Source organism: Podarcis vaucheri (genome assembly GCF_965113315.1).
Source record: "Podarcis vaucheri genome assembly, chromosome: 17".
NCBI classification, from domain to species: domain Eukaryota; kingdom Metazoa; phylum Chordata; class Lepidosauria; order Squamata; family Lacertidae; genus Podarcis; species Podarcis vaucheri.
In genome coordinates this window covers 34,405,361-34,414,753 of record NC_138755.1, presented here as the reverse complement: position 1 = coordinate 34,414,753, position 9,393 = coordinate 34,405,361, and the positions used below count along the sequence as shown (strand labels likewise).

General features: G+C 45.6%; 1 long non-coding RNA gene across 3 annotated transcripts; it reads right to left on the bottom strand.

The window, feature by feature from the left end:
- Positions 1-847: 847 nt before the first annotated feature.
- Positions 848-5,878, bottom strand: LOC309522113. 3 transcript variants are annotated; one of them, XR_014214853.1, is made up of 5 exons: positions 5,809-5,860; positions 2,584-2,795; positions 2,199-2,406; positions 1,119-1,771; positions 848-920 (listed from the first exon to the last, which is right to left on the bottom strand). It is a non-coding gene; the product is annotated as an uncharacterized lncRNA (long non-coding RNA). The 3 variants fall into 3 exon arrangements; XR_014214851.1 differs by lacking the exons at positions 848-920; positions 1,119-1,771 and adding an exon at positions 1,894-2,051 and having other exon boundaries at positions 2,130-2,406; positions 5,809-5,878; XR_014214852.1 differs by lacking the exons at positions 848-920; positions 1,119-1,771; positions 2,199-2,406 and adding exons at positions 1,894-2,051; positions 2,130-2,198 and having other exon boundaries at positions 5,809-5,877.
- Between the last annotated feature and the right edge of the window lie 3,515 nt (positions 5,879-9,393).

Genomic DNA, 9,393 nt, shown 5'->3' with positions numbered 1-9,393 from the left:
AGATCTTCCTCAGTTTTCTATCCTCTTCCTGCATGTCTCTCTGTGTGAATTTGATTGTGCCAGGATGTCCTCAAATTAGATGTGTTAGTAATATGGTGAGAGCAATTTTCTGCTTCAGATTCCGTTTCCTGCGCTCCTGTCATAGTCATCCCTGATTGCCTCATCTCTTCGTCTCTCGAAAGGTCAATTGTCCTCTGCCTGGAGCCAATGATGGATCACAGGGATGCTCTGGGAAGATCACACTAGGACTCAGGATTTTAGAACCTGATTTATTATTAGATGGTGTTGTTAATTAGTTTTATGGCAAGGGCTATAAGTGAACATTTGCTGTAACGCTTACAGTTAACCTCCCTTTACCCTGCTTTTTAAAAAGCCAATCATTCTCCATCGTGACTAAATGGCACCATTCTTGGGGACTTCCTGGGCTTGTCAGTAATTATTTGAAAAATGCAAGGGCACAATCCAGACCAATGTAAGCACTGTGTGTCCATGGAAGAATTAAACACCTTCTTGACTTTCTCTCACTGAAGCGAATGAGATGCAAAAGTGCTTACTTACCTTTGGATGGCTCATGCCTCAAGTTTATTAAAAATCTTTGCATTCTATATTTACTCAAGTATTTTTAAGTCCCCTTAAAAGCAGATTTAGACCAAGTCTGATGCATCATAAAGGCTACAATCCTACACACACTTAGCTGGGAATAAGTCCCTTGGAACCCAGGTGGGTTTACTCCTGAGTAGATATGCATAGGGTTGCACTGGAAATCTCTCTGTTGACACTTTTTATTTCAAAAATATATTTTTAATTTACAGGCTTGCCATGTGACCTCCAAAAACAGACTCACAGTTATGAGAAAGCACATCACATCTGGCCTTGAAACAGAGGCCTCCTTGCACAATAGTTTGGTTGTCCCTGCCAATCTGAAAGCAAGCAAACATAGACACTGAACTTTCTAAGTTGCCAGAACACCTGTAATCAAAGTTGCACCTGCACCTGCATCACACCTTGCCCAGGTCTCCTCCCAATTCTCCTTGCTTCATGATCCACCATTTACTGACAGAAGATTGGTAAGCTATTGATCATGAATTGTAAAAAAACAAAACCACCTTGTCTGTTACCTTTGCAGGGAGAATTGCTCCTCCCGTAGTGTCTGGAATGCAGGCAGACCAGATCCATGGAGAGACTTCTCACACCAGTGACTGGGAACGCTAGGAGGGGAAGCAGCCACCTGATCCAGCCGACCTAGACACACAACCAGTGATACACCAAGTGAGCATCTTCCCAGCAACAGCACATTGCCAGGAAGGTGGTGCTTGAAATGGTCCTTTGGTGCGATGGTGGAGTTAAGGCTCAGTCACTGAAGTCACCACCCTCCCATGCTAATACTTTGGCTTAAGAAAAAGGGAGCCAATTGTTATTTGGGCAGTGTGGGACAGAAAAGGATAGAGAGAGATAGAGAGATAGAGAGGGATAGCGAGACAGAGAGAGATAGAGAGGGATAGCAAGACAGAGAGAGATATAGAGGGATAGAGAGACATAGAGAGGGACAGAGAGGAATAGAGAGAGATAGCAGTTGCATTGGAATTAAGCATGGACACTGCAGGGATTTGAACCCCGTCCTGGGAACCAGGAGCGCCGACCACCAGTGTCTTTTGCTCTTATTTTTGAGCAATGCAACAAGGGGAAAAGCAAAACCTGAGAGAAGATTCTGCGAATGTTCTCTCAGGAAAAAGAAAACCTTAAGAGGTTAAGAAGAGCTCTTTGGAGAGACCTGCGGAGAGACCAGCAGAAAAGAAAATGAGAAAAAGGAGAGACCAATACAACAAGAGAGGGAATTCTCAGTAGTCGTGCCCACCCGTGAAAACAGACAACTGAGTGGTAGAATGTGAACTTACCTAATGCTGGTGACTCTCACTTCAAGAAAAGTGAACTCTGGGAAGCCTGAAGGAAAGAAGAGCTGGAAGAAAAGAAGAAATCTTCTCCTACCTGCAGGTGAGCCTCATTGTGGTGACACAGAATAGGGCCTCTTCTGATGACTCTGTCACCCCAACCTGAAAGAGTCTTAGCACAATGAGTTGCAGACGGAACAGAAAATGAATTTTTTTAAAAAAATTAAACAGCTTTCTTACCACCATGACTTCTGGGACTCTGCTGGAAGAGCTGTCTTTATTTGAGTGTTGCAGGATCTTTGGAGAGACCTGTGAAGAGACCAGCAGAAAAGAAAATGGGAAAAAGGAGAGACCAATAGAAAAAACATTGTCTTGAAAAAAGACAACTGAGTGGTAGAATGTGAACTCACCTAAAGCAGCACAGTCCAAATGCAGGCGACTCTCACTTCAGGTACACTGAACTCTGCAAAGCCTGAAGGAAAGAAAAGCTGGGAGAAAAGAAGAAGTCTTCTCCTACCTGAAGGTGAGCCTCATCATGATGACACAGAAAGAGTCTTAGCCCAATGAGTTGCAAACGGAACACAATAGAGATTTCCCCCTAGCAATGCAAGGGATACTCTGAGAAACCTGAAGGAAAGACAAGCTGGAACAAAAGGAGAGAAGTGCTGGGAAAAAAAAAGAAGTGTTCTCCTACCTGCAGGTGAGCCTCATTGTGGTGACACAGAATAGGCCCTCTTCTGACAACTCAGTCACCCCAACCTGAAAGAATCTTAGCACAATGAGTTGCAGACGGAACACAATAGAGATTTTCTCCCTGGCCAACCAAGGGATACTCACCTAAATGTCCTTCAGTCATGGAATACCATTTTGACCACCATTTTATTTGAAGCTGGATGAGCCATTAATCTAGAGGGGCAGAACAGAGACATCTAGAATCACTAGTTTGTCCCCAGTCACCTTCCACCAATCTTACAGAAAATGAGATTTGAAACAAACAAACAAACAAACAAACAAACAAAACAAACAAACCAGCTGAGGGTGTACCACCTTATGCTGAAGTACTGTACTTGCGGACCACTGTTTGTTAACAGCAAGAACGGTAGAGGAAATTAACCTCAAATTAGAAAAGGTAGTGTCCCTCCTGGCTGAGTTGGCGCTGTTGGCCACCCAGAACAGTCCTACTGCCACCCAAGAGTCTGGCTCTTAACAAGATCTTCAAACTCAGGGGTGTAGCTGTTCTTGTGCCAGAACCCGTAAAACCTCTTACAGAAAGAATAACAAACATGAAAACAGCAAACTAATCCTGCAAAGCTCTCAAGGAGTTCTCGATTTTTATCCTTTTAATAGTCTGCTCCCTTTCTGGAATTCAGTCGCAAGTGCAAAGCGAAATTTCAAACTGTTGCTAAACATCCAGCGCGACAATCTTACCACGGTAAACCTGCTTTCATCGGACTCTCAGCATTCTAAACTTTTATTATCATTCTCTGATTCAGTTATTCCAAAACTACTTCTGAAATACAAGACCTGCCTACAGGATTATAAAATTATCTTGAGGCGTGTTTTTGAAGAAACAGAATTAAAGCCTTTACTGCCGAATTGTCTGTGCAGTCGGACTGACTCCAATCAATCCAAGCCCTCATCATCAGCGGGCATTTGCCAAAGGTTTAAGGCACAAACCCCAGTGCCACTAAGTCAGGTTCCAGGTGGAGAATTTGGCCAAAACATCCCCCAGGACAGAAAACCTTCTGCGTTTAATGGCCAAACACACAAAGAATGCTTGCCCAACTCACCTATGTCAAAAATAGGTTAAGTTCTTCCACCAGGACTTTGGTAGATCTCGAAATCCACCACTCACCATCTTCACAGAAAACAGATCATCCATTGCCAGGCGTTGCCCCACCCGAGGAAAGCATTACACCAAGACTGCCAGAGACAGACTTAATTACTTTTGACTCCGAAAGCCACAAACAATTGAACACTACTGCTGATGGCTGGCAATCTGGACAAGTCTGTCAAACAACCCCAGAAAGAACAACACGTCAAACACCTCAAGAATGGTTGTGTTATAACAGAGACAGAGGGAGAGCTGACTACAATCTGCCCTCCACAATGAAGCCAAATCACCGGCGACGAGAGTAGCTTAAATATTATTTTATGGAACATAGCGGGTTGGGCCAAGAAAGTAGGGGATGAGTCATTTCGCGAGTATATAACGTGTTTCGATGTGATAATGTTGCAGGAAACCTGGGCAACTTTCAATATGGTCCTGGAGGGTTACTTTGCCCACGAAATTAAGGCCACTAAACTGTATGAGAAAGGACGTCCAAGGAAGGGCCTTGTAACACTGGTATCCACTTCCTTGACAACACAGGTTATTGAGTTTAAAGATTCGAAGCACTTGGCGCTGGGGATCATCTTGCATTCTGGGCCCCAAAGTATCATTCTTGTTTCAGCTTATATCCCGCCATACAAACTGTAAGTACAGATTGAGAGTACATGGGGCAATTTCCAAAAAAAATTATACTCCAAATTAAGTGCCCTGATGCACCACTCTATATAATGGGAGACCTGAACTGCAGAATAGGCCCAAATGACGACTGCCTGGAAGCTAAATTCCGTATGCTAACAGAACTCAAGGGAAATAGTCCTTCCTCCTTACGCTCCCCCCCTCACAGGTCCTCCAAAGACTGCAAAACCAACTACGCTGGCTTTTGCCTGGCCTCTTTACAGATAAGTCTTTACCTTACGATTATAAATGGGGTGATTCTTTGGGCAGCGAAGGAGAGTTTACATTTATAAATATTAATGGAGCCAGCACAGTAGACTTTTGTCTCACAAACAGGAAGACCTTTAAATCCATCAAAAACTTTAGTATTGATAACAAAACCAAGAGTGATCGTCTCCCTCTGATTCTCTCCATCTCAGGCCAAAACTCAGATCGGAGATCACACACAGAACAAGAGATAAACGGTCAAGCTAAAGGGTCAGCAAAGCGTAGGAAAAAATGGACCCCTGAGCTGGCTATCTTAGCCGAGACCAAACTGAATTCGCAAACTGCAATTAGTTTAAGATCAACTATAATTAATGCTCTTTCAACAGATTCTTCCCTGGCGGCTTACAAAAATCTCATTGAGTACTTGCAGGATGTGGTCTCAGTGAACACAAATCTAGCCAGCAAGACTTGTTAAAGGGAACAACTGGTTTGACCAAGAGTGCCACATGAAGAAGAAAGCCTTAAGGGACTCTTATTTGGCTTATAGAAACACTGGTTTAAATTATCTACCTCCATCTTATTTAAATATCAGAAAAGAGTACAAAACTCTTTTGGCCACGAAAAAAAGGCAGATTGAACAAAATTCCTGGTCCCTGTTACTGAATGCTTCGCTAAATAACAAAGTCAAACTCTCCTGGCAATTGGTATCCGGTATGCTAAGTAACAGTTCCCCAGCCCCTAGCTGTGCCATCCCAGCCCAAGTATGGGAAAACCATTTCAGAAAAATATTTACAGACAATTCGAACTCCTCCCCCTGCTTTTATGATGAAGAATCCGCAGTCAAACATGCCTTCTAATTATAGGCATATCAGTTTGCTCCCTTTCTCTGTATCAAACTGACAACTTTTCTGAATGACATAATATCTGAAGCTCAGGCCGCCTTTCACGAGAATCACTCAACATCAGACCATTGCCTAGCGCCGGTCCCTCTTAGCTGAGAAGTATACTAGATCTCTACAGGGAAAACTATTTGTTGCCTCTCCTAACACTTTTTAGACAGATACCTAATTAATACATATATATCAGCTCACAGGTGAAAATTACGTGTACCTCTTTCTGAAGCTGTAAACAGTAATGTTTCAGTAGAGTAAAATCCCTTTGTTTACTTTAAAAAATTAACCTAAAGTTTCAGTTGTGTTTACAAACCTGTTTCATCTTTCCCAGCCGGGTCTCTTTCCTAATTCCTCTGCCCCTTAACTCCTTCAGCTTTGACCAGTGAGAGGGCCAACACCAGTAGCATAGCCAGGGACAGGCTCACTCACTGGAATGTGGCTGGCTTGCTCCTTCCACCACCTGTTGGTCATAATGGCACATTAAAAAGTCCCTTGCGGCATTAATACAGTGAGTGTAAATATCTTCATTTTCAGCATGCAATGATTGCAGGGCTTTGGTGAGGAATTAGTATTTTCTTCCCACATTCATACATTCTGGAAATAAATAAGTGTGCTTCACACTGTTCCTTTCATCATCTTATTATTAAGGCGACTCCCTCGCCATTTCATCTTGACCCACACTTGAATAAACCTGCAAACAGATGTGTGTTTACTCGGAAATTAGTCCTGGTATATTCTATGGGCCTTACCCATTTATGTTTTTAGGATTGCTGCTAAAGATGTTGGATTGGGGAGGCATGCGCATCATTTCTTGGCATTTATTAACCCATCGCGCTCTCAAGTGACCACTGTGGTGAAAAAAGGGCTGAGGGAAAAGCTATGGGAAGAGGGGCTGGCTTGGGACCATGGGTCTAGCCAAGGGGGCAGGGGGCAGGTGCCCCCCTAAATCAATAAAAATGCTTAACTAACTGAGATTCTGCCCCCCAACAAAAACCCTGGTTATGCCCCTGCCTGGGACTCAGCAGCCCCCATTGAATTCTATGGAACAAAATAAACAGGCTGCAATCTGGGGCACAGCTGAAAAGGACAGCAGTTGCTTCTCACTCCGGACACTTGATACTGCATACACACATTTTACGGGACGCGGGTGGCGCTGTGGGTAAAACCTCAGTGCCTAGGGCTTGCCGATCGCATGGTCGGCGGTTCGAATCCCCGCGGCGGGGTGAGCTCCCGTCTTTCGGTCCCAGCTCCTGCCCACCTAGCAGTTCGAAAGCACCCCTAAGTGCAAGTAGATAAATAGGTACCGCTTTATAGCGGGAAGGCAAACGGCGTTTCCGTGTGCTGCAATGGTGCCGGCTCGCCAGAGCAGCTTCGTCACACTAGCCACGTGACCCGGAAGTGTCTCCGGACAGCGCTGGCCCCGGCCTCTTAAGTGAGATGGGCGCACAACCCTAGAGTCGGATACGACTGGCCCGTACAGGCAGGGGTACCTTTACCTTTACCTTTTACACACATTTTAGTCTAGAATTAATGGAATCTGAGTGCTGATGTGTTTTTTTAAATGTACAGGCAGTGACTATTTTACGTGTGTCCGATTGAGGTGTGACCGTCAGACACTCATCTCTGTGGACCTGGAAGTGGCCCGAAGAGGGGGTGGAATGAGACGGGGGCACGGTGGGGTGGGGTGGGGGGAACAGGGTCTGCCAACAGGCGTGAAGACCCAGAACACAACTCCCATGCAAATGGGCAGTTGCCTGTAATCCACACATTCTAGAGCTAAAGAAGAGCTGGAACAAAAGAGCTAAAGAGCTATTGCACATCTTTTGTCTGAAAAGTGCTTCTTGAGATTGTGTATACCCTATGGGAGCTCCCTCGGCCAGTAAAGCGAGATGAGCACTGCAACCCCAGAGTCATTCCCGACTGGACTGAACTGTCAGCAGTCCTTTACCTTTTTAAGGAAATCAAAGCATCAGCTGATATATGAATGAGCACATGATCTCCTTCTTTGTAGAGGTGCCCATTCACCCCCACTGCCCAGCAGAAGCAAATTTCCCTTTGCAATGGTGTGTTGATGGTGGTTGGAGCAGGCTTGGGCTTGGAAGGGGGAGGGTGGAAAAGATGTCCTTCCTGGGAGGCATATGTGCTCTGGCCACCAAAAGGTCATCTCAGGGGAGGGGAGGAAGCCCACCAGCCCCTGATTCTTAGCAGCTTGTTGGAAGGTTTATGTCGTTCCTTTATTGCTCTCATTTCCTTGAGGTGTATTGAAAGCTACAAAACACCAAAGGCCAAGGAAATGAACGACTTGGAATACGGAGGCAAGTGTTCATCCCCAACCAAGCCTCAACAGTGAGATGGATTTTGTCTTTGAGGCAACAAAGCTTGAGCTACCTTCAGCATCTTTTCAACCATAAAATAAAAACCATTGCAATGGGGATGTTGTGGTGTCATGCAAGTGAATTTATGGCACCATCTTTTGTATGACTAGATTGCTGTTAAGTCTTGGCTGTTTGTTCTTAGACCTGGTTCTAGAATTAGACCTGGTTCTAGAATGGGTGGCTCCTAGCTCTGGAACCTGTGAGCCAGCTGGTATGATCCTGTTCATATTCTTGACCATTGGGCCTCTCTAAAAGTAAATCCCATTGGTGAAGTGTGCCTCTAATTTTAATTCTGAAAAATTGGATGCCTCAAGTGTCAATACCCTGCGAAAACACAATGCCCACTCACCCCTTCTCAACAGGTGGGCAGTTTGCAGCCCCGGGCAGAGCCACCTGGCCAGGTGGCACCCACCAGGTAACTGCAGGCTTGGCCCACTCCCACACGGCAGACCAATGGGCTGCCAGTGGAGGCGTGGCTTGGGAATACCTTTAGGGGCCGATCCCCGGGCAAGACTCACTCGTCTTTCTTCTCTTCTAGGATCAGGCCAAAGGGAGTTTATTTTCAGGGGCTTGTTTTGTGGAGGGTTGTGTTCAGTTGTAGGCGAGGCCCCTGGGCCTCGGGTGGCGGTTTTGGGCCTTGTTAGGTATCCATTAGTCTATCTTTGAGTGAAAGAGGGTGGCATCTCATGCACCCCCATGCGGCGGCGTTTTTGCAGGGCCCGTTAAAGGGTGTTTGTGGGAGTCCCTGGCCCTAGAGCAGCGGCAAATATGTCAGACTCCCAATCCGGTGCTGTGTGTGGGCATGCTGTGCAAGTTCACGCTTTGCAGTCCCCTCACACTGCACCTGTCTCCCTGCACATCCTCAGCCCCTCGTGGGGTTGAGAAGGATACCTTTCAAGGCCAAGGCCAGGTTGCCTACATCTGAAATCTGAATTCCATAAAGTTGTGGCCAATTCGAACCCATACCTTGTTGTCTGGTCTCTTCCTTTGTAGGGGGGGAGGCGCCCGCGAACACTGGTGTATAAGTGAAGATTAAGATATGGGCTGGGAAGGCCTTGCTTTAAATTTTAGCTTGGCCATGAATTCTCTAGCGGGCTTTAGCTACGCTTGCCATTTCTATGCCTCAGAAATGTCCCCACTCTGGCAACATACCGATAAGAGTACTGGCCTATTTTACAGGGCTGTGGTAAGGATGGCTGAGAAAACGACAGCAACTTGAACCTTTTTGCTTGCCTCAGCAGCATGCACGGGGGGCAGGGACACACACGCCTCAAACCTGCATAATATAAATGTTCATTATTAACAGAAATCTTCTTTTTTAAGTTTTCAGAAAGTGTTTATGCCTAGCTAGGTTATAAGTAATAGGAGTCACCAGAGAGATGAGCACAGAGTGGTGTCTGAACAGAGAGTCATGCTCTCACCTCATCCCCCCCCCATCAAAGTTCCCAGGGAGAGGAATGCTTCTGCCACCCAGTTTTTCCCACACCTGTCCCTCACAGGTCTCATTCTGACATGCTTAAGTA